This window comes from Protopterus annectens, chromosome 1.part1, assembly GCF_019279795.1.
Source record: "Protopterus annectens isolate FY-2018-M chromosome 1.part1, PAN1.0, whole genome shotgun sequence".
NCBI classification, from domain to species: domain Eukaryota; kingdom Metazoa; phylum Chordata; order Ceratodontiformes; family Protopteridae; genus Protopterus; species Protopterus annectens.
In genome coordinates this window covers 1,353,505,728-1,353,530,186 of record NC_056726.1, presented here as the reverse complement: position 1 = coordinate 1,353,530,186, position 24,459 = coordinate 1,353,505,728, and the positions used below count along the sequence as shown (strand labels likewise).

The 24,459-nt window shown below is 40.9% G+C and overlaps 1 protein-coding gene across 5 annotated transcripts in view; it reads right to left on the bottom strand.

Moving 5' to 3' along the window:
- The window catches only part of PIAS2 (protein inhibitor of activated STAT 2), a 3,576,601-nt gene that overhangs the window by 874,955 nt on the left and 2,677,187 nt on the right, over nucleotides 1-24,459 (bottom strand). The gene's annotated exons all lie outside the window — the stretch shown is intronic.

The following is a 24,459-nucleotide window of genomic DNA, read 5'->3' as shown; positions in this document are numbered from 1 at the left end:
CTTAAGAATTTCCAAAAAAGAGCGTGAGGGAATCCCTACTAATTAAGCGGGAACCTAACGCTAACAACAATCCACACAAACTCAAACTCACACAAACTCTACAAAAAACGTTTAGTAGCTGTTAAAACAGCTTTTGGTTGAAAATTTATCAAAATTCTGAATGGAAATTAGTCATTAAAGAGTACTTAGCCCAGCCAAGTCGAGACCACGTCTATTGCTGTCAAGCGGCAAACGAGATCTGGGGAAGCAGTGGTGGTGCATCCTGGGATGTAGAATAGCTCAGCCAATTAGAGACTTCACTCTATAGTATAGCGTGCCGCGTCTGAGCCGAGGATCAGCTCCGAGCCCATCAGTACAGAATGTAGGCGAGATAGGATCACATAACATCTGGAGTTTTAATGTGGAAAGCCTAGTAAACTCTGAGATACATTTTAGGTGCATGATTTAAAATATACTTTTAAAATTTGTATTAGATATCAACAGTAAATCAAAAAATGTTGGAATGTTTTGAAGTATAGAGGTATAAAAGAGCTTTACCTAGTAGTAAGAAAATGGGAAATGCACCTTGATCACAAGAAGTCTAATCTTTAGTCAGTATCATTAGTAGAACTCTCATTAGTTCATGTTACATTATTTAAAACTGATTTTTCTGCTTCTAAGGCTAACAATGTAGTAAGACATATAACATTTGTGATACAAAAAAGCAGGAAGTAATGTTTTAATTTGTTTTAAGTAGTGGCAATGGGTAACCTGTTATGTTCTATGCCACAGACACTAAAAGTGCTACTGTCAGCAATGTGAAAGCTGAAATATATGCTTTATATAATGTAGTTCCTGTCAAGTGTGATAAAAACTACATCTAGGATAATTGAGCCTGAGTTAGCTCTGTGCCACTGTGTTACAACCAACCTAGTAAAATGTGATAAATATTTGAAATGCTCAGACATGGAATGTGAAGGTTTTATGAATGAAAATGCAGATTTATATACAGGAAGTCCAAGATTACCATTTCTTAGACTATTCCCTTTTCTCAATGGCATGGCGGTCTTGGAGGTGTGTGTGCCTGTGTGAAAATGCCCCGATGTAATACACCTGGTGGCTAGAGGTATTTAGGCTCAAACCCTATACCATTGGTACAGGGTAAAAAGTCCCTAGCCACCAACATTTCTCAGCTTTGCCACATTTTTTTTGTGCTAAGAGTTGAGAGCTATGGTGACAACAGAATTTATATTCCCCCATTATTGGCTTTGTTGTATGTCCAGGTTTTATGGTGAATGAAAATTTAGTCAGTTGTATTTACTATTCCCCCATTATTGGCTCAGTCTTCCTATTGTTTAAACTGCTGATTTAGCATAGTGGTATGTTGCACTGACTGTAGTGTATAGTGTTCTGGGTTCAAGACTTGCCAGTAACATGCATGGTGATAACACAACATTTTATTCTAGCAACTTTCCAGAATTATACAAGCAATGTTTAAAATGTGTCCCTGTTTTTTGACCTTTTGCCCCCCCCCCAAAAAAAAAAAAAACTAAAATTGAAAATAAGTGCAAGAAGCTGTGCAAGATGCCTGTGGCTTACACTGCTGTCATTCTGTTTATAGTTTGGGTGTGGAAGTAGACTTTTATGATAGAAATGTTCTAAATTGGGCAGTTTTGTAATTATTGGTTCATGTATTTTCTTTCATTGCCTACATACAGCCTACTGGAAAAATATTCATTCAAACAATAAATTTAAAATGTGGTCTGTCTAACAAGTGTGGTGTTTTATACAAGGAATATAACTTAATAAAGTCATGTGTATCAAAGACAAGAACACATGTATGTTTCTTGTTTTGTGTGCAAGGGGCCAATGATTTGAAAACAGCCCAACGGTAATCTTTATCCACCACTGGCCAGATGCATTTTCTTTGGATGTGGTGTAGGTTTCAATGCTGTTTCAATGAATGTGAGTTTCAAGGGCAGAGAAGTTTTAATGCAAAGTCTATTTTCATTGTGAGACAGTATTGCTTTGTTTATCAGATGTCTGTTAGTGTTTGTGCATTGATGTGCCTCAAAATATAAAAATAAAATCCAAATAATCATTGTAGAAGTAAAGCAGTATGCACACATTAGTGTTTATGGTAAATGGGGCGAAATAGCCAGGTAACGGGACATTGGAATGGCTGCAGGGGGACTCTGGTGCCATATTTTGGTTGTCTGTTCTTCAGTTTGCGTTCGAAAGTTGGTATCCCACAATTCCATTGGAGTGGGTGGGGTTACGTAATTATGTATGCAAATTAGGTGTTAATCAGTGTACGGATTTGTATCTATTTTTCATGGCCCTTGTCCAGATTTTTGATGTTTCCAGGTTGAGAGGTATGATGGACACATTAATATAGCCCCTGTCTTAAAACTAAGAGCTGCAAAAATGTAAAGGTGCTTGAAAGTTCCTAGCTTATAAGAACTATTACTATGTTACAGTGGTTGTCCACTAGAGGGGGCATGAGTGCAAGTCTTAAGAATGAAAGTGTTTTCACACACTTTTTTACATAGAGTATTTTTATTTGTATTGTAATGTATTTTAATTGTTTTATTAACATTTTGTACAAGGATTTTATGATTATACTGAAAATTAAGTTGGTATATTAAACAGGGTTGTTTATGTAAAGTTTTGTAACTTTGTATGTTAACTGAGCTTAATGAACTATTTTACTTGATTGGTTAGTGACAACCACAGGATGTATAAAAGGCAAGGGGGTAGTTAATGTTCTTTTAATCTGATGAAGTCTAAGTGTGACAAAAACGTTTCTGTGCTTTACTGTGCGTTAATTAAAGAAGTTTTTTTTCCATTTATTTAAGTATTTCCGTTTGTCCAAGGACTCTGTTTTCCAGTGGTGTATGTTTGGTGGTTATTTCCTTCTTTTTTTTGCTCCTTACAGACTCTGCCAAGGTAATTCTAGCTACCACTTAACTCTTACTCTGTCTCCTATATGAAGCCCTTATCATGACCAGCCTAAAAGCCTCACTTTGTTATAGCACTGTTCAAGTTTAGAATTAAGTCAACAGATTTGCTTGCAACAAACCTTATTGGACCTACCACTGTTTAGCACTAAAAACACTTAACTGGCTTGAGCTTCCCTCACCACCAATCTTACACTCAACTTACCTTAACCCATAAAATCCTCCATATCCCATCTGCCTGCCCAGAAAAAGAACCTTACTCCAATACTATCTTCCAAATTGTTCCCTTCGGTCAAATAATTAAAAACTGCTTACCATCTACAAACCACAAAGGACTGCTGGAGTCAGTCTCTATTCCAATAGTATAGCTAGAACTTGGAATAAGCTTCGTATATCAGTCACATCTATCGCACTCCATCTTTTCAAACCATTACTAAAGACTTCTTCTCCGCCTCCTGGCTTTTGTCCCTGCTCCTCATTTGGGACATAGCTTTCTAACACCCTTCCATCACCTTTCTTATACCCAGCCTTAAAGTACAAAAACACTTAACATGCTTATTCCCTTCCAATACCTCACTTGATTATACTTTGTAAACTACTATAGATACTTCTAATTAACACAACCAAATTACTATCTCATCACTACTTCTCTATTAACACAGAATTGCTTATCTCCTCTAATACCTCACTCTACTGTATTTCTTAAATTACCCCTACCTAGCTTATACCCCACTCTTCTACCTGTAAAGGCTCAGTACAAGGCTTGTAAGTTTAATGTTTGTGAATATCAATACAAATGTTATTATATTGACTACTGTGCTATGTATTAACTGAAACTGCATTATAAAATCTGTTATTGTCAATATTGATTGTATTAAATATGATACCTTAGAGCTTTTCTCCCCAGGCTACTGCTGAAAAAATGCACCTGTACCCTGTTGGACGTTCCCAGTAAACAAATGTCAATAACTAAAATAAATAAATAAATAAATAACATGTCTTAACAGATCTTCCTGAGAGTTAGCCTGGATAAGAAGGCTGTCAAAGTATGGGAATATATGTATTCCCCAAGTCCTGCAAAAGGCAATAGCTGGAGCCATGTACTTTGTGAAAACACTGGAGGCTGTAGATAACCCAGAAAGTAAAGCAGAGAACTTAAAGTGGGACAAAAAAAGCTAAGAATTTGAGGAATTTCTTGTGAGAAGTGTGAATGGGAGTTTAAGCATCCTTCAGATACAAAGACACCAGAAAAGCTTGGAGTAAGAAAAAGGGGAGAAGAGTTTGAAGGGGAAAGCATTCTGCGAGAAGGTACATTCAGAAAAGTAATAAGGTAAGGCAAGTCTAGACCGAGTCTCCAGTCTCTCTCTTTTCTGGCTACCTGAATAAGCCTGGAATAAAAGCCTTTTCTTAGCTGCTGTAAGGGTACAGATTATATGGCACCTTGGTCGATAAGACCCTGCAAAATAAGAGGAAGATGATGCATCTGGTTAGAGGGAGGGTGAGGAATGCCTCTAAAGGCTAGAGTTTCCTTCCAAGTCATTTTGCATCCATGTTGAAAAGCAGGATGTTAGTCATTTTGACAGGGGGTGTACCAAGGAGGAGGAAGAAAGTAGTCAGGCTGACTTATCTGGAAAAGGAGATTTTCCAGACTAGGAATCTTGTAGGCCTGTACTGAAATGTGTTTTCTAGGTATCTTCCTGTCTTTCTGATCAGATCTGTGGTCTCTACAGGAAAAAGAAATGGACTTAGGTGGTTTCTTTAATACCTAGGGACTGAGGGGAAAAAGTTGCTTAAAATCTTACATAATTTTACCTTTATTTTGCAAAGGTTTGAGCAGGTCTGCTGCAGCAGGTCCACACAGAAAATTCCTGTGAAGAGGATAGTCTATTAGTTTAGCTTCTATGACCCCAGGAAAAGACAGAGAAGGAAGCCATGCAAATCTCCTGATGACAGATGTGGTAGCAGCCACCCTGAAAGATGCCTCCACTGCATCATAATGGAATTCAGTTGTTATGGCTGGCCACCTGAATAGCCTGACTCACGGCAGAAATAGCCTGCTGCTTAGTTTCAGAAACCTCAAGGTTACATACATACATAAATATACATGTTTCAAGCATGGGCATTAATGCCCTTCTAGCTTGCCAATATTCCAAAACACTTGTTCCCATAATAAATGTCCAGGCTGTTCTTAAAAATATCTAAACTAGTACTTGCTTTAATGTAATTTGGTCGTCTGTTCCAAGCATCAGCTATCCTGTCAGAGAACCAATTAGTACACTTCTCATTCCTACAGAATCTTCTACATAGGTTAGCTGATGATTCTCTAGTACTTTTTGATAACCCCAAACATTCCCAGAGGTAGTTGTCCCTAAATGCCCTATATACCTGAATAAGATCTCCTCTTAAATATCTGTAAGAGACATTGTACAAGTTCAGATATTTTAGTCTTTCATAATAACTTAGATTTTCACATCCATGGATGCCCTTGGTATATTTCCGCTGTACTCTTTCTAGTTTATTCATGCTTGTTTTCCGATAGGGTTTCCATATTGTTATTCCATACTCAACTTTGGGTCTAATGTAACTAACAAACAATTACTTCATTATGTTTGATTTCCTAGACTTTATAAATCTTTTTATGCAACCTATAGTTCTACAACTATCATTAGCCAACTGGTTGATATGATTAGAAAAACTCATAGCTGAATCTACCCATATACCCATGTCCTTAAATGAGTCTACATTTTCAATCACTGTGTGCTGTATTAAGTATTCGCCTTTAAGTTTATGTCTCCCAAATCTCATATGCTTAGTTTTTGATGCATTTATCAACATATTATTCTCCTGTGCCAAAATGGTCAATTAATCAAATTATTTTGCAGACACGCCTCATCTGTAACACTTGTAATCAGTTTATCTAATTTCAGGTCATCAGCATACAGACTGTAGAAGGTTAATTAATACCTTACTCAATTCACCAAGGATAGGCAACAGGTATTTTTGTCACTTGGTCTGATAATGTAATACCCTGAAAGCCAGAGTGGCAGAACTATAAAATTTCTTTCCATATCTGTCCATGGCCCTACTGTCTCTGCTTGAAGGTAAAATATTAACAGGAGGCAAACTTTTGAAAGACTTCTCACCAGACACAGAAAACATAGAAGGATCCTCCAAAGGATTTTTATATAGAAAGTTTAGATCCTCTGGCACTTGGTAAAACCTGAAATAGTAGTTTCCCCCACACTGCTTCTGTATGGCAGGAGGACGCAAACCAGGAGGTAACGAAACTGTTCAAAGGTCACCACACATCCACTGGTCGAAATAAATAGCCTAGAGGTAGCTGAATAAATCACTTTAATCCACAAATAAAAGGTTTGTTGAGCGCTTTCATCTACATCCAGTAGACTTCATCAGAACATTTTTGCATACTAAAATTCAGCCTTTTTATACTAGGCATATCAATTAACACATCAGTATAATTGATCTCAATTGTTAAAAAATTTATTTTAACCCTTTGAAGGTTAACTACTAATAAAACGCTACCTCTGTACATCAGTACTCTATAATAAAACACAGTTCAATAAAAACATATAAAGTGCTTGTGCAAACTATCCATAACATACTACATACTGCAAGTTCAAGAAAATACGTAGGAGGGTCGAAAACAGACTTCGGAGTCAATAGTGCAAAAAGCAGGTCGCATTCACAGGGGAAATCGTTGTAGAGTTTCACCATGGGAGTAACAGCTACGTGTGAAAAATCCTTTCCGCCAGGACGCTGGATCACCCTGCCTGATGCTTGTTAAGAGAATTCCTCTAGACAGCCTGAAGGCTATAGCCAAGGATGAAAATGGATGTGCGTTGCAACTGTTTGCGACCGTCACCTCATCCACTGCCAAACTCTCATGCCTCTGCCTGCATAGTTGATAAGACTTGTCCCCAGATGTGTGTTTATGTACCCAGACCCGTGCATGTGAAATAGACTTGGTTCAATAACTCTAGAAACCTGATCAGCAGATTAAGTGTTGCAACGCTAGAAACACTACCCTCAACTCGAGGTATTGATGTACAGATTGTACTCCCAAATTGGTCCATTATAGTTGGACTGTCTGTTTGTGAACTCCAAAAAGGCTATCAGGGCTGATGTCCCGTTGTCCCGTAACTGTGGTCACGGGTTCAGATCCAGCTGTCGTCTTTGTTTGAGACACGTTTGAAGCCACAGAGGTGTGTGTGTTTTGCAAGTTGTTGAAATAAGAACCCTCAAAGATTAGAGGTTGTTGGCAGAATTGACCATTGTGCAAACAAGGGAGCGACTTGGACTCTCAACACCAGGTGCAACAGGTTGCCACTAAGGAGGCTGAATATGTAATGAGGTGGGTTCAAGGCAAGATGTGATATTCCTTTCCTTTGCAAGAGAGTAAAGACGGTAGTGGAGATTGTTTTGTGTCAGTAGAGTGAGAGCTTCAGAACTATTGGCGTAAGTTTAACTCTGCTCCTATAGAATTTGCCTTTAGTGATGGCACTCAACAGGATTCACAGAAGACAGGAGTTCTACTGAAGTACAAGATTGAAGTGGGCGGTCTCACACCTGCAGTAGTGATTTTCCGAAACCTGATCTCTCTGGCTGAAGGTCCATGCTCTAAGCTTACTTGGAATCGGGCGTGAGAAATAGAAACACCTGGAGGTCATTTGGTGCCTGCCCTGAAGGCTACGGAGTCAGACCAAATCTGTGGAAGCGAGAATTGAAAGTGACTGCCCAAACCATGGAAAGCATAAATGAGTGAGTGGCTCCTAGCCATTTTGATGTTGAGCAATGGATCCTCTCTAGATCTGTGGTACATCATAAAATGACTCTGTATCTATTTTGACCATTCGAAGAAGCGTGACCAAGAGACTTTTTCTTTCTTGAACGTTCTATTGAGGTAAGTAAGGTCTTCGGAAAGAAAAAGAAGTAACTTTCTTTTCCAATCCCTTGTTGAAAGCTAGTCGGGAATCCTTAAAATGACTTTTCTGAGGCTGTGCTTCGAAATTTCGCGAGCTTTGGGCTCTGAGGAGCTGAGTTTTTCTCGCAGTCTTTGGATTGTCCGCTCTGCTGAGTCATTTTCTTTTTTTGGGATAGGATAGGAATTTCTAAAGATAACCTCTGGTAACTACGCTTGTGATTACCTTGTCTGTAGTTATACCTTACCACTGCTGAGGTAGCAAAGCTAAGCGACCCCCTCTGCCTCCAACTCCTAAAGTCGGGCCTCCTGCCAGGCCCTCAGGGAAAAGGAGTCGCGACAGGAGTGTATCCCTGTCACCTTGATCCCTCCTGCCCTCCTCTGCCTCTAGAGGCGTCTTCTGCGCTGTGTGCCTGAGTCCCTCTGGGAGCATCAACCTGTGTCACCACCAAAGCCTTAGAAACTTTTCGAAACCACATTCCCACAAGCCCGCCCCCCCAGAGCAGGGCTAGTTCTGGTCTTGGTTGACTCCGGAAGCAGACTCCCTCCTTCAGGTAGCCAAACCAGTACACCCTCTTTAGGCGTTACAAAAAAAGGACTCCCGTACTTCCGGGAAGCGTAAGGGAAAGACTTGATAAGGATTTAAAGGAGAAAATCGCTGAAGCTGCTGCTCTCTCTCGGAATGGCTGAAGCTGTCTTCCGAAACAACCGACAAGAAATCACTCTCATGGGGGTAAGTAGTTGCGCCGATGACGAAGTATCATAAGAGCATAATCAAATTTCTGATTAGGTATCGCTATGTTGTACCCTGTCTCTTCTGCAGAACTCTCTGACTAGATCCTCTGCAGGTATGTAAAATGGGTCAAATAGTTCAGGGACCGCTATCCTAAAGCGTGTCAATTAAAATGCTGATCCATAGGAATCCATCATCCTAGAATATTCATACAGCTAGAAGACAGATCACATCAGACTATGGCTGCCTTTGGTAGGGACAGCCGACCACTGGTGCGTCTACTGGAACTCCTTTAGTAAGCCTCCTTCATATCCTGAGGACTTGTTTCTCATGCAGTGGACAGAGCCCAACAGGTTTCGGGTTAATCCGCCCAGCCTCCACTGCCCCCAGAGTTTAATAAGTCAGGGAGGAAGGATGAGAAGGCGTAGTGACCCAGGATTGAGGTGAGGCGAGGGCGAAACCCCTTCAGCAGAACCAGTGGATCCTCATCCAGAGGAAAGGACTGAAGGTCCAAAGAGACATTCAGGGAAGGTGATGTCTGGAGAGAGTTGACTTATCTGGAAAAGTAGTGAAGCTCTGACTCATTCTGAAACCACAAGTGCTCCCCCTATTCCTTCTCTTCCTCCAAGGGATCCCTCTAGAAGTCCCTTCCTAGAGTGAGTCTGAGGGAATCCTCGAACTCAGAGGAGGGCTGAGGGGGGAGTGCCCAGGAAAGAGGAGACACTGAGGGGTGGCTGGAGACACTGGGGCCATGGTTGGGATGTGAGAAGCGGATGCCTTTATGGGAAGAGAATGGGAGGGAACTGATGTGGTTAGACATGTGTGCAACACCTTCCTCATCCTTCTGGGTCCCGCTCGGAGTCCCCCCCGTCCCCGTCCCCGGACCGAAGAAATGGGAGAGAATCGACCACGGGCACCGAGGGCGCGACCCGAGGCGGGCAGACGACGCCGGACCCGAGGCGAGGCGAGTCGATCGATGCCGAGGAATGACCACGGCCCCAAAGATGTCGCATCTCCGTGGCGAGAGACTCCAGTGCGTCCTCCCCGAGCGAGGGGGTGAGGAACGGGGACCCGTCGGTTTCTACCACGGAGCCAGAATCAAAGGAGCACCTCAGGCTCTTCGCTCGCAAATCAGCGATGCGGTCGGAGGAGAAAAGGAGAAGATACAGGAACCGGAGGGGTGGAAACCCACCAACTGGAGGTGGAAGCGAGTTAAGTTTGAAGGCCCCGGACCAGCAACTTCTGCACCCGCGATCCACATATACGACATCTGAAAGTTCACCTTAAGAAAGACGGAGCTTGAGGAAAACCGAGGAAGTTGACGAAGACGGAGACCGCTTCCCATCACCCGTTTCAAGGGATCCGAGCTCAGGAACCGACACCAGTTGAACAGGAACCGTGGAACTGTGGAACCCGGTGATCTAACCTTGAAGAAAGAGAGGAGAGCGAAGAAGAGCTCGAGCGAAGCCGATTCCTTAGAGGACCCGATGCCTCCTTAGAGGACTTCCTCCCTGGTCAGAAGCATCCAAAGCCTCTTGGAAAGCTCAGTTTCCTGCGCCTGTTGTCATGACCCTCCCACTAAAGAGTGACAGATGGGCAATCCTCTTAATAGTGGAAGGGCCCAGGGCAGTCCTCTTGGGAGGGAAAGGCCAAGGCAGTAACTGTAGTTTTGGCGTTTGAGAGCTTTACAACTGCTTTGACTTTGCTGAAGACATTTTATTATGGTCTACAGAAGTATAACAATATATAACTACAGAAAAACACAGTCAATCCATTAAAAAGTCGCAATAAGTTAATGTCAAAATCCGGTTAAATTGTCTCAATATGGTAGATGTGGTATACCCGCGATACAAAAAATAACGGAAATAAGGAATTACGGTTACAACACAATACGACTTCACACAAATACTACACGTTACAAGAATACTTATATTAATTTAATAATTTAATACAATAAAATAAAATAAGTTAAATTACTAAGCTAGCTCCCAGCGACCATTATGCAGCAGCTGACAAAGCAGATGAGCAAACTAGAGAGGTAAAGGCAGGGGGATTGGGGGTATTAGATTGTCTCTCTTGCTTTTCCTCATGCAGAGCAGAAAGAGCCGCACGGAGCCGTGGGATCGGGAACTCAAATGTAAGAAAAAAAATCGCGAGAGATTGAACACTATCACATATATTGTATTTTTGTCATACTGTTAACAAATATCTTATTATAACTCTGCAAAAAGATGCAAAAGGGTGTTAAAACTTTTGGTCTTACTTGCTATGAAAATTTATACATATACACATGCTGTTAACTGCAATTTCTAAAACATATGTTTTATCTTTCTACCAATAAATACCTTAATACAATCTCCAAACAAATATTAAAACTGTTAATCCCACAGTTATGGAATTTGTGCAAAACAGTGAAGTGTATTAATTTATTTAGGGGATACCAATACCTTATATATAGTTGTTTACTAATATGGGCTTAATAGAGATGTATTCATTAATTCCAGGTAGCACAGTGGCATTAAGCTTGATCTGCCACCATACTTCTCTCTCCCCTAAAAGTGCCTTGACACTTCCACCTCTAACATTGGGATGCACTATCTCTAATATGCCAAATACAAATTTTTTACAGTCTTTACTATTCTTAAGATGTTTACTTAATGCATTTTTATCATCTCCTTTCTTGATGCAATAGTAATGATCGTAAATCCAAGATCCAAACTTCCAAGGGGTGAATTCCATACTAGAAGTACGTACACTCCTCCCTTAAACAACTTATTGGCAGTATATGAAAAATTAGTCATTGATGAGATGTACAGGTATTTTAACAAAAGTAGACAAAATAAGGTAAAGTACAATCTCACGTATGAACAGCACAGACTATTAAATGAGTTAAAATTTGATAATAAAGTGAGAGTGATGAAACCAGATAAGGGAGGGGGTACGGTACTATACAATTCAGTTGAATACATCAACAAAATGAATGCTATACTCTTAAATTCAGGTAATTATGTCACATCCTCTGTGAATTAAGTCAATGTGGGATACCACAAAATTGACTTAATTTTAGAAGACTTACTAATAGATGAAAGGATTGACGGTGATTTGTATAAATACTTAAAAGTAGAAAATCCTATTATCAGCACTATAGTAGGAATCCCCAAAGTCCACAAAAATATTATGGATCCACCATTTCGACCAATTATTTCAGGAAACAGGTCGAAAACTTTTATGTTTGGGAAGGTGGTTGACAAATGGCTAAAACCATGTTACCACAAAGTCAACCACCTGTTAAAGGATTCGTGGGATTTCCTAAGACGTCTTACCCCTGACCTGTGTAAGGATGGTGTACTGTTGGTCACCATTGATGTGGTGGACCTATTCTCTAGTATTCCTATCGAAGAAGGGATAAGGAGGTTTAATAACAGTATGGACTTATATAGTTCCATTGATAATAACAAAAAAAGCCTGGTATTAGAATTTATTGATATAGTATTGAAATACAATTTTTTATATTTTGAAGGGGAATACTACAAGCAGTGTAAAGGGGTAGCGATGGGGGCGGCGTGTGCCCCCATTTTTGCCAATTTATTTCTAATTGACTGGGAGAACGAGTATATATTAAACAGTGACTGGAGGAAACACATTGATATATATACCAGGTTTCTGGATGACCTCTTTTTAGTTTGGAACGGAGGTGAAAACAAATTAGGAGAATTCATTGAGTATCTTAACACTAGAAGTGAGTATTTAAAATTCACGGTAAATAAGGACCTGTATTCTATAGCCTATTTAGATGTTAATATTACTATTGAGCACAATAGGCTGAGTTCAAAGATCTTTAGGAAGGAGACGTTCAGCAACTCCTATCTGCACTTCAACAGCTGCCATTCATACAAACAAAAAAGAAGTATTATAAAAGGACAATATATAAGAGCAGCTAGGATGACCTCCAATATTTCTGATTTAAGAGAGGAATTAGACTTTATAGGGAACATGTTTTTATGCAGGGGTTACCCAGAGAAAATGGTAGTAGATTTAAGGGACTATATTCTTGCTCATAGGGATGAGAAGTATGCTGCAATTTTAGGTAAGAATGGTGAAAGTGATAAGAATGTGAATAACATCTTACTAGAAGGTAAACCAACTAACTATACAGGAGCATGTATATTAGAATACAGCCCCAATGTAGGTGATATGAGGGACATAATTGAAAGACATTGGAACATATTTAAGGTAGATAAGGATATATCTGACCGTATGGGTAATGGGCCAATATTTGTATACAGTAACGCAAAAAACCTTAAGTGTGAATTTGAGAGCAAATATGCCAAATCAAGAAGTAAAGATAATACTATTGGGACATCCAAATGTGGAACATGCAATCAGTGTAAGTACATAACCACTAATAAAAGCATAGTTTTGCAGGATGTTAATACTACATTTATAACTTTCATAAAGGGGAACTGTAGAACCTCACATATAGTATATTTAGCAACCTGCACACACTGCACATGTTTCTACGTAGGGAAGACAGATAGATGTCTCCGTAAAAGGATTTACGATCATTACTATTGCATCAAGAAAGGAGATGATAAAAATGCATTAAGTAAACATCTTAAGAATAGTAAAGACTGTAAAAAATTTGTATTTGGCATATTAGAGATAGTGCATCCCAATGTTAGAGGTGGAAGTGTCAAGGCACTTTTAGGGGAGAGAGAAGTATGGTGGCAGATCAAGCTTAATGCCACTGTGCTACCTGGAATTAATGAATACATCTCTATTAAGCCCATATTAGTAAACAACTATATATAAGGTATTGGTATCCCCTAAATAAATTAATACACTTCACTGTTTTGCACAAATTCCATAACTGTGGGATTAACAGTTTTAATATTTGTTTGGAGATTGTATTAAGGTATTTATTGGTAGAAAGATAAAACATATGTTTTAGAAATTGCAGTTAACAGCATGTGTATATGTATAAATTTTCATAGCAAGTAAGACCAAAAGTTTTAACACCCTTTTGCATCTTTTTGCAGAGTTATAATAAGATATTTGTTAACAGTATGACAAAAATACAATATTTTCTTGAACTTGCAGTATGTAGTATGTTATGGATAGTTTGCACAAGCACTTTATATGTTTTTATTGAACTGTGTTTTAGTATAGAGTACTGATGTACAGAGGTAGCGTTTTATTAGTAGTTAACCTTCAAAGGGTTAAAATAATTTTTTTAACAATTGAGATCAATTATACTGATGTGTTAATTGATATGCCTAGTATAAAAAGGCTGAATTTTAGTATGCAAAAATGTTCTGATGAAGTCTACTGGATGTAGATGAAAGCGCTCAACAAACCTTTTATTTGTGGATTAAAGTGATTTATTCAGCTACCTCTAGGCTATTTATTTCGACCAGTGGATGTGTGGTGACCTTTGAACAGTTTCGTTACCTCCTGGTTTGCATCCTCCTGCCATACAGAAGCAGTGTGGGGGGAAACTACTTGGTAAAACCTATCAGGCCTTTTAGGGGGCCAGGGGATGGGAATCAGGAGAAGTAAATGTGAATGCAAATGCATCTAGAAACCCATTCCTAGTAAGTTATAGCACCTTTTCTACACATTGTAAGGAAGGACTTGTCTAGAATCATTTTCAAAATACTGCATCATTTTTGTGATGGCTTTCTCAAAAGAACTTTCAGGCTAAGCCTGAAATTGGTCATTACTGATCAGTGCACTACCCAGGTAAATAAATATAAATAAAATTTTCTGAACAGCAGAGTCAGGGGATAGTGTGTCTTCTTCATCAGAATCCGTCTGGACTGGAGAATGAATCCAAGATGAATAAGCTAGCATGTTAATCTTAATCAGATTCATCCTCCTACTCAGATGATTTGTTTTGCCTATTCTGAAAAATGGTAAGAAGACAGGAAGCAAAAAAAAAGAGGAAGGATCTTATATAACCCCTTTGAAAATGCCACCCATTCCTTTTCTTGAGACATCTGAGGAGGAGAAACATTCTTTGTCTTTTCTTTCTTTTTCTTAGGTGTGACGTCTGCTTTCCCAAAATGCAGTAGATCAGAAGCCTGGCAAACCTCAATTAAGGATCCAGGCACCTCTCGTCCCTCTGAAATAATGAGACTTAGTTCCCCTTTCTCAACCATATCATTTTGAAAAGTCGCATTGGATGTGCAACAGTCAGATGCTATACTGGCCTCTGTTGCGGCCAGAGTAGCAGAAGCTTGAGAAGTAATTGCCGTACTGTGGGTTCCTGCAACATCTCAATAGGTAAGTAAAAATCTGAACAGACAATGGTTTAAACCTAGGTCTTTTGAATTTTCTTTACAAAAGGTTCTCCATTTTTGAATAGGTGAGGCACTTCAAGTGCTGGGTATCTAAGCAAGTGTTCAGTTCAGCAAGAAAAGACACATACATATGGTTTTCTGAACAAACAACTGTCAACTCTGACAGTTCATGTAGTCGTGTTCAGTCCAAAGACAAAACAGCCACTGGGACTGGGGATGCTTATAAAGAATCTGCCTATCACATTCACATATCCCTCTCTTAACTGAAATCTAACAAATTTAAACACAAAGATTACAGAAAGGTTCCCCAATGGGGAACTTATCTGAATAAGCAAAGGCACGGGTATGACCAAGAACCAAGCAAAATACAGACTGATGGATGTGAGCCCTGTGTTCAGACTGGTGGGAAGACAATGTGAGGATTTTATGCTTACATCTCATCTGCCCTGAGGTTTGGCCCTGCTACTAAATCACCATCTGACTGACATGTAAGCAGTTTACCTGTATTAGTATGAAATCTTATAGCAACACTGAAAGTACTGTCCATATATATATGAGTTATACATTGATCTAAACTGCAAACTTAGGTCATACTTCAGACATATGACCATATGGAAGTTTTTTTCTGGCTTTGGTACCCCAGCTGGAAATCAGGTTACCTCGATGAGATAACTCATCAGTGATGTAAGGAAGGACATCTAGGCATTTTGTCAACAATGAATTGCCCTTTGATAATCAAGTATCAGTTACAGTAAGGGAATTTTTTTTTCACTGCCCATTTAGTTATCAAAGGCAGGCATATTCCATGAGTACTGACTATTGGTAGGAGAGTAGATGGGAACAAAAATTTGAAACATATCACAGTTCATGTATACTGAGGGTTAAGAACAACAAAATACTCAAACATGCTCCTGCCAAACCCAGCAGTTTGGCCCTGCTATGTCACCATCTGTGTGACATATGAGAAGTTTACCTGTATTAGTATGGAATCTTATAGCAACATTGAAAGTACCGTCCAAGTAAATACGAGTTATACACTGATCATGAAACAAGCCTCTGTGAATGATATATCAAGACTTCCATGAGATATTTCACTAATGTAATGTGCAGAAATACTGCTATACATTCATGCATTTTTAAATGTCCACAAGTATACAAGCCACAGTAACCTGTTATAAGAGTACAGCTGATCTTAGCAAATTAGTTCAGTTATGCCTACACTCTTGTGACATGATGGGCATACAGACAGATGACATTAAATATGAATGTCTGAAGAACCAACCAATCGTAATAGATCCATTTGAGTTAGATTGTCTGGTTCTACTAATACATACTGCAGTACCCACTATGTGGACATACATTTGTAAAGAAGAAATGTGTTTTGCATATAAAGTCTGGAAAAGCATTCCCCCTCTTTTTTTTTTCTTGCATGTACCATTGATGTGTATTGTACATTCTTGTAATATGATGAAAGATATAGTTGCAGGTATACAATAATGTCTTGATTACTGCAATTTACTGAGGAAAGGGATGTGGATGTCACACTCAGTGTTTGTCAATACTGCTTTGTGACAAATATTATGACTCTGATTTTGTTAACCATTACATTAAATTACTGTATTTCATGTCTAATAGAATTTTTTTACTATGTATATAGCCTATTGTTTCTACAGCTCTGCACCATTTAAATGTAAAGAAGCCTAGCCAATTATCCCTTGTGAGACTCAAACCCTGCACCTTGTGCTTGTAAAGCAAACACCTTAACCATTAGGCCACCCTCCCAACCTTTAATTTCATCCCCCTCACACCAAAATATTTATTCAGTATTTATGATAGTATCGTCCTTCATAGGGCAGAGACTGCGGTCACTACATCTGACCTCAATATTACACAAGGCCCTACACCTACAAGTTTATTGAGAATTTTTGTCAGTGTTTAATGTAAGCATATTTATCATGAAGAACCTTGCTGCAGTTACATACATGCCTGCTCTATGACTGAAAGTCACTGTATCCAGGAGACTTCCAAGATGGCTGCACACTGAATAACAGCTTACTTATAGCTCTTCCAGTATGAAAACAGAAACTTACCAGAGAAAGCCAATGGACCTAGATTTCTGGGTAAATTTCAGTAATTAAAAGCACTGCCTGGATGCCAGGAAAAAAGAAGTATAGAAGACCTGAAGGAAAAATGGTGAGAAAAAAGCAATGACTGGGAAAAGTAGTGCAGCTGTTCAACAAAAAGCAATGCAAGCCCAGACATGACTTCCAGTAACCTAGAGGAAAGTATAAGGCAACTGCACACAGACCTGACTAAAATAAATGAAACAGTGATGGAGTATATCTCAAACAACAACAGGCTGGAAAAATGGAAGGCGCTTTAAACAGATAAGGAGATAAAACTGCAAAACTCAAAGACTGAAATGAAGAAAAGGCTAGCTGAATATGAGACTGCAGAAGAAGAAGAAGAAGAAGAAGAAGAGATGTTTAAAAAAATAATAAAATTACGGGACAGAGTACTCAGGGAAAACCTGAAATTTTCTGCTGTAGCCGAGAAGCTGGAAGGAACAGACTGTATTCATTTTATGAAAGAAAAATAAGTGAACGGACTGGTATTCCAAAACAGGAACTGTTAATTGAGAGGGCACATCATGTGCAGTCTGCAAACCTGGCTATTTGAAAACAACCTAGACCTTTAATAGTAAAGATGCAATCCTACCAGCAGAAGGAATTGATTCGAAGGGCCTCTGTAGTAAGTGATGGTTTAATAAAGATGCTTCTTGTTTAAGAAAAAAGCAAGAATTGAATAATTTATGTAATATTGGTTAAGCTATATGATATATAGCAATATATGTGAAGTATAATGTGTATTTAATGTGGCAGAAGGACAAAGTACAAAAAGTGGGAGACAGCAGAATGTTTGTAGAGAATGGCTACTTATTGTACACCAGGCAGAAGAGGAGTAAATTTATTCCATTATTCAGGGAATGTCAAGAAGCAGGCATGAGATTCAAACTGCTGTACCTAGCTATCTTCAAAATATTTTTCCTTGGAGGAACAGAATCATTTTTTGATGAGGTACATGCTACAGAAAAAATAAAGAAGTTTGTCCAACAAAAGTGAGCTGTGAAACAGGAGACTGCTTCTTGTTCTTCTGGTAAAAAAGAATTGATTCTTTGTTGAAAGAAGCTGACTGTTTGACAAAATTAGCAGTGATTTACTGTTTGACAACTATAGAGACATGTATGAGAATACATTCTTTAAGGTAGACAGGAAGTGTGAGGATGTTATTAAACAGAAAAAAGAAGTTATGTACTTACTATAAAGTTCCATATGAGTTGTTCATCTTGCCTTCATTCTTTACTGATGGGTTCAGAGCTGATCCCTAAGCTCCGGGTCAGCACCTACTGCAAAGCTTGTGGATTTCAAGTAGCTCGAGGCCAAGTCCCTATCCCATGATGCATATTGAGTTACCTCAAATCTTGTTTGCTGCGTATAATAATACCATATGTCATTCTACAACTCCATAAGAGAGAGAGAGAGAGAGAGTAGAAGGGTTGAGTGACCAGGAAGGATCTACCATCTAGGTCTTCTGCGAGTCCAGGATGGGGTAGGAGGGAGGGATGTAAGAATGAAGGCAAGATGAACAACTCCCATGGAACGTTATGGTAAGTACATAACTTCTTTATGTGAAGTTGTTCTATCTCGCCGTTCATTCTTTACTGATGGATAGCATCCCAAGCACCATCAACCTCAGGTGGCTCACGGGAGTATATTTCTCAGGACCGTGGATCCAAAGGAGGCCCTGTCAATCTTGTAATGAGTGATAAAGGTATGAGGTTTTGACCAAGTGGCTGCTGCGCAAATGTTATCAATAGGAAGTCTGGCAGAAAAAGTAGATGACGTAGAAACTGCTCTGGTTAAGTGACCTTTAATTTTATGCTGCAAGGGCATACTGGCAGCTGAATAAGCAAATTTGATACAATCAGATAACCATTTAGACAGAGTTGTTTTAGCCACTGGCTTACTCTTCCTTGAATCTGAAAATGAAACAAAAAGCTGGTCTGATTTCCTGAAATCTTTTGTTGTATCCAAATAAAATCTGAGCTGTCTGTGAACATCAAGTTTGTGCAGCATGTACTCTAAATTGTTGGAATGGCTAGGGAAGAAAACTGGCAAATCAATAACTTGGTTAAAATTAGTTTCAGTGCAAACTTTGGGTAAGAAAGAGGGGTTTGTTCGAAGTGAGACTTTGTCAGCATGGAAAATCAAATAAGGAGGCTTGATGGATAAGGCCTGAAGCTCTGACACTCTGCGGGCAGAAGTAATAGCCACTAAAAAGATGGTTTTCCATGACAAAAATTTGAAGTTACATGAGGAAGCTGGTTCAAATGGTGGAAAAATTATGCGGGAAAGCATAAAATTTAGATTCCATGGAGACTAGGGGAATTTCACAGGTGGTCTAATATGAAAGGTCCCTTTGAGAAAGGCTTTGGATAATTTGTGTGACATAATATTCAATCCTTCAAATCCCAGATGAAAGTTAGAAAAGGCAGCAAGTTGAACATGGACTGTTGCTGTTGCAGCTCCTTTACTGAATATCATGGTTAAGAATTCTAGAATAGAGGCCATAGGGGCTTGGTAAGGATCAATATTGTTTTTAGAGGCCCATATAGAAAATGTTTTACATTTGCTGAGGTACAGCTTCCTCGTAGAGGATTTATGATAGGATAGGAGAATTTGCTTGGTCTCATTGGAAAGGTTATGGAACCTGGCTATGCTGGGAATTGGAGCAGCCAAGCTGTCAGCTTCAGGGACTGCAGAGAGGGATGAAGTTCCCCCGAGTACATCAGAAGGTCTGGAACTGGGTCCGGAATCCAGGGGTCCTCCAAAAGATGAAGTCGAAGGAAGGGGAACCAAATCTGATGAGGCCAATAAAGAGCTGTTAGAATGATGGTCCTTCCCAGGGCTTTGTCTTTCTGTAATACCTTGGATATCAATGGAATTGGTGGGAATGCATAGAGGAGACCCAGGGGCCAATCGTGAATGAGTGCGTCCCTTGGGGCTTCAGGCATTGCAGTATGCAATCAGGGTGAATCAGGGCGAAGTAGCTTCTGCATTTGGTGTTCATGTGACTGGCAAAAAGGTCGCAACAAGGCTGGCCCCACCTGCGGAATATCCTGTCCGCTATTTCCATCTTGAGGAACCACTCGTGGGACAACAAAATTGCTCTGCTCAACTTGTCTGCTATCACGTTGGATTTCCCTGGGATGTGCATTGCTAACAGAAAGTGCTAGGTGGAAATAGCCCACTACCATACTCTGAGGGCCTCGTGACAAAGGGGGTATGATCTGGTTCCTCCTTGTTTGTTCAAATACCAGACCACTGACATGTTGTCCATCTGAATCGCAATCGTACCCAGAGGAAGAGAGTCCTGGAAGTACTGCAATGCCAGAAGTACTGCTCTCATCTCTAGGACATTAATATGCAGATGCGTCTCTTATCGGTCCATGTGCCTTTGGCTGTCTTTCCCTAAAAATGCCCCCCCCCCACCCTATCAGGGAAGCATCCGTGGTCACTGTGGCCGCTGGAGGGGGTAGCACAAATGGGAGTCCTATCGTAACATGAAGTGAGGTCAACCACCACTGAAGATCCTTTTTGCAGGAATTTGTGATCATTATAATGTGAGACATGGGGAGCTCTTGGTAAGACCACTGAGTTAACAACAGCCACTGTAGTATCCGCATGTGCATATGACCCAGTGGTATGGCTACAGTTGTTGCTGCCATCAAACCTAACAATTTCAGAAAATCTGATGCTGGTGCTTTGTTTTTGGATATTAGAATGTGAACATGCTGACGGAGAAGTAAGACTCTTTCTACTGGACGTCTTAGCATGGTGGTGGTAGTGTCCAGTTCTGCTCTGATAAAGACTATATGCTGCGATGGCGACAAGGAAGATTTTTCTGAGTTTACTGTAATGCCCAGGTGATTGCAGAGTGACAGAGTGGACTTCCTGACCTGAATGAGTTGATGCCTGGTGGTGGCGGTGAGGAGCCAATCGTCTAGGTACAGAAACACCTGGAATCCTAAACGTCTCAGGTGAGCTGTGACCACTGCCATGCATTTGGTGAACACTCTGGAGGCTGTAGTGAGACCAAAGGACAGGGCTCGAAACTGGTAATGATTGGTTCCCAGCCGGAAGCACAGATGATCCCTGGATGGCCTGGCCATTATTATGTGGTAGTACGCATCCTAGAGATCTATCTAGCACATCCAATTGTCATTCCCTAAGAAGGGAAGCATTGACTGAAGCGTGACCACCCGAAACTTCTCTTTCTTTACAGATTTGTTTAGTCTGCTGAGGTACAATGTAGGTATCCAGTCCCCTGTCTTTTTTGGAACTAAAAAGAATCTTGAATAAGTTCCGGATCCTGTCTGGTCTGCTGGGACTGGTTGGATGACTCTTTTTCTTAGCAACATCTGGACCTTTACTGTTGCTTGTTCTCTGTAACTGGGTGGAACATCCGGGATTTTCCTTGTCAGTGGAGGGAGTGTGGCAAATGGGATGAAGTATCCTCTGGAAATTATACTTTGTACCCAGTTGTCATTTGCTATTTTGAGCCAGGCATCTGGGTACAAAGATAAGCGACCCCCGACTGCCTCCAGAGCAGGACAGTTGGGCCTCCTTTCAAGAGCGCTGGTAGGGCTTCCCAAAGAAGTGATCTCTGTCGCCCTGGTATTCCAGACCCCCTCTGCCGCGAGGGCGATGTCTTCCATTATTGCCCCCACCTCTGCCCTGGAGGGGGGTTCACCAAGTGTGTCTTGAAAGCCTCCTTGGGCTTTTCGGAACCACATTTTCCCTCCCCTTTGACCCTTGGGGTAGGGTCTGCTAGGGGTGGAAAAATGGACCTGACGGCAGACACAGTCTTTCTGTTCTGCTCACACCTGGTTAAAGTTTCCTTGACATTGGGCCCGAAAAGGGACGAGCCATCAAAGGGGGTATTCACAAAGTATGACTTGAAGGGCTCCGTGAAGGAACACAAGCGCATCCAGGAGTGTCTCCTAAGAGCAACTCCTGTACCCGCTGCCCTACTCGTTCCATCAGCTGCATATGAAATGAGACGCATGGACGAGTTCACTATGGAACTGAGGGCAGTAAGCTGGGCGGCAACTTTGTCTGTAGCTCCTGCAGCTACTGCACCCTGAAGAGTAACTCCCAGTTCTTTAAGGAGATCTCTTTGTAGTCTCGTAAAATGGGTTAAATAGTTAAGCAAATGAAGTGCAAAAGTCGCTGAACTAAACATGTGCTTCCCATATCTATCCATGATCCTGGAGTCTCTGTTAGGAAGATGGATAGACAAGGAAGTGTCAGACATTTCCTTTTTGGTGGCTGCCGCCGCCACCAACATGGCATCAACTGGCACACCTTTGGTCAAGAAGAATTTATCTAGTGGGGCAGATATGAACTTATTAGGCCTCCTAGGGACAGGCTCCATGGTATCCAGAGACTCCCACACCCTTCGTGAGACTAGCTGCATAAGCTCATCGAAGGGTGGAGACACCCAAGAGGTGGAGGGCTGAGACCCAAAAGCCTTCAGGAGGACCGACTCATCCTCAGTAGGGTTGGTGGACTGCCAGTCACCCCTCTGCCTAAGGATTTCCAGTATCTCAGCAAATTAGATATCCTCAGAGGGGGACCCTTCTGATTCATCCAAGTCAGTGTCAGATGTTAATGACTCCTGAGGGGGGTCCAAATGTTTCCTCTTACATACTCTCTTCCTGGGAACCTCATCAGTGGGAGCTTCTGGGGAGGTCTCAGAAGAGCATGGGCCACTCAATGGGGTTTTCTGAGACTCTGGGTCTCTGCGCTTAGCAAGGATCTGTGAGGCATTAGCAGACACAGGCGCTTTAGAGGATGAAGAAGCCGGACCCGAAGTTGAGGATATCCTGGGAGACATAACTCTCCTCATGGCTTCGAAGGCACATCTGCTCTGATGCAAAGGGACTGACAGATCCGTGAAAACCGTCAATACCCCCAGCACTGGGACAGTGGGCTCCGAGCCTGAGGTAGGAGCCGAGCTCATCTGAGCCAAAGCCCCGAGAGGCAAAGTCGGAAATGACAAGTCAGTTTGACTATCCTCCCCAGACCCGACCAGAGAGTGTCAGCTCCTAGAGTCCTCGATCGGTGCCGAGGACGTCAGAGTGAATGGAGCCGAAGACACTGGAGCAAGTGTCGGCTCCGAAGGCTCTGCAATCAGCAAGTCTGACTCCTCCGGCTCCGAAGGACTGGTATGGCTCAGAGGAGGAAAAGATATAGCTGGCATACGGGTCTTCGGCTCCAAAGCCGCCTGGGTCGGAGCCGATAATTTGGCACAGGCCGGTGCCTGTAGAAGCTTCTGCACCACCCAATCCACATCCAAATCATATAGGCTAACAGAAGACTGAGATGATCGGACTGATGGTACCGACTGGAGTAGTGGTGATTTAGGAATTATGGATACCGGTTCCAAAACCGGGGACCGGCTCCAAAAGGAAAAGACAGTCGGCGCCGAGACCTGTGGAGCTGATGTCACAGACTCTCTTGATTTTTTTTAATCCACAGAAGTCTTTGAGGACTTACTAGATCCACCCTGGTCACTCAAAGCCTCCTGGAAAGAAGGTTTCAACAAACTCCTGTCAATAAGCTTTCTATTTCTCTCTTGGAGGACTCTAGAGGAAAAGGAATGGCACATAGAACATGTTTCTTGTAAGTGCAAGGCACACAAGCAGTAGACACAATTCACATGGCAGTCAGTAACAGACATCTTCTGCCCATATTTAGGGCATTTTTTAAACCCTGACTTAGGGTGTTTGTCCTTGTCATCAGCCATGACAGAAAAGGACACACCCAACAACAGCAATATAAATTAGTCTTCTAATAAAAAACAGGCTAACTATAAGCACACAGACACACACACAAGCCTTTTAAACTAATGCTAACTATAAGTACTAATAAGCCTTGTAATAAAAAACAGGCCATCAGCACAGACACATACAAGCCTTTTAAACCAAAGCTAACTATAACTACTAATAAGCCTTATTAAAAAAACAGGTGTAAATATATGCACAGAAGCCTAAAGCTAACAAGCACACATACACAGAATTTTAACAAGTAAGTTAACTCTTAAGTAATCACACAATACTATTCTAACAATATATGTGACAAAAAGGTCACTGAATAAACAATTTTTTTGTCAGAGAATTTAAATAGGCCTATAGAGAAAAATGAGACCAAATATATAGCTCAGAAAACAGCACACATGGAAGGGAACTCTGTAGATAAGGCTTTAAGAACTTATCTAACCTAAATATCTAAACTACGTTGTCGTCTCACAGTAAGACGGTGTCCGGTTCGATTCTCAGCTAGAGCGTCTTCTGTGTGGAGACATGCATGAATGGGAGTACCTTCATTGAAGGTTGTGTGTCAGGGCTGGCGACTCGGCATGTAACAATCAACTGCCAATCATTAGCGGACCGGAGTTCCGCTGTGGCGACCCCTAACCAGG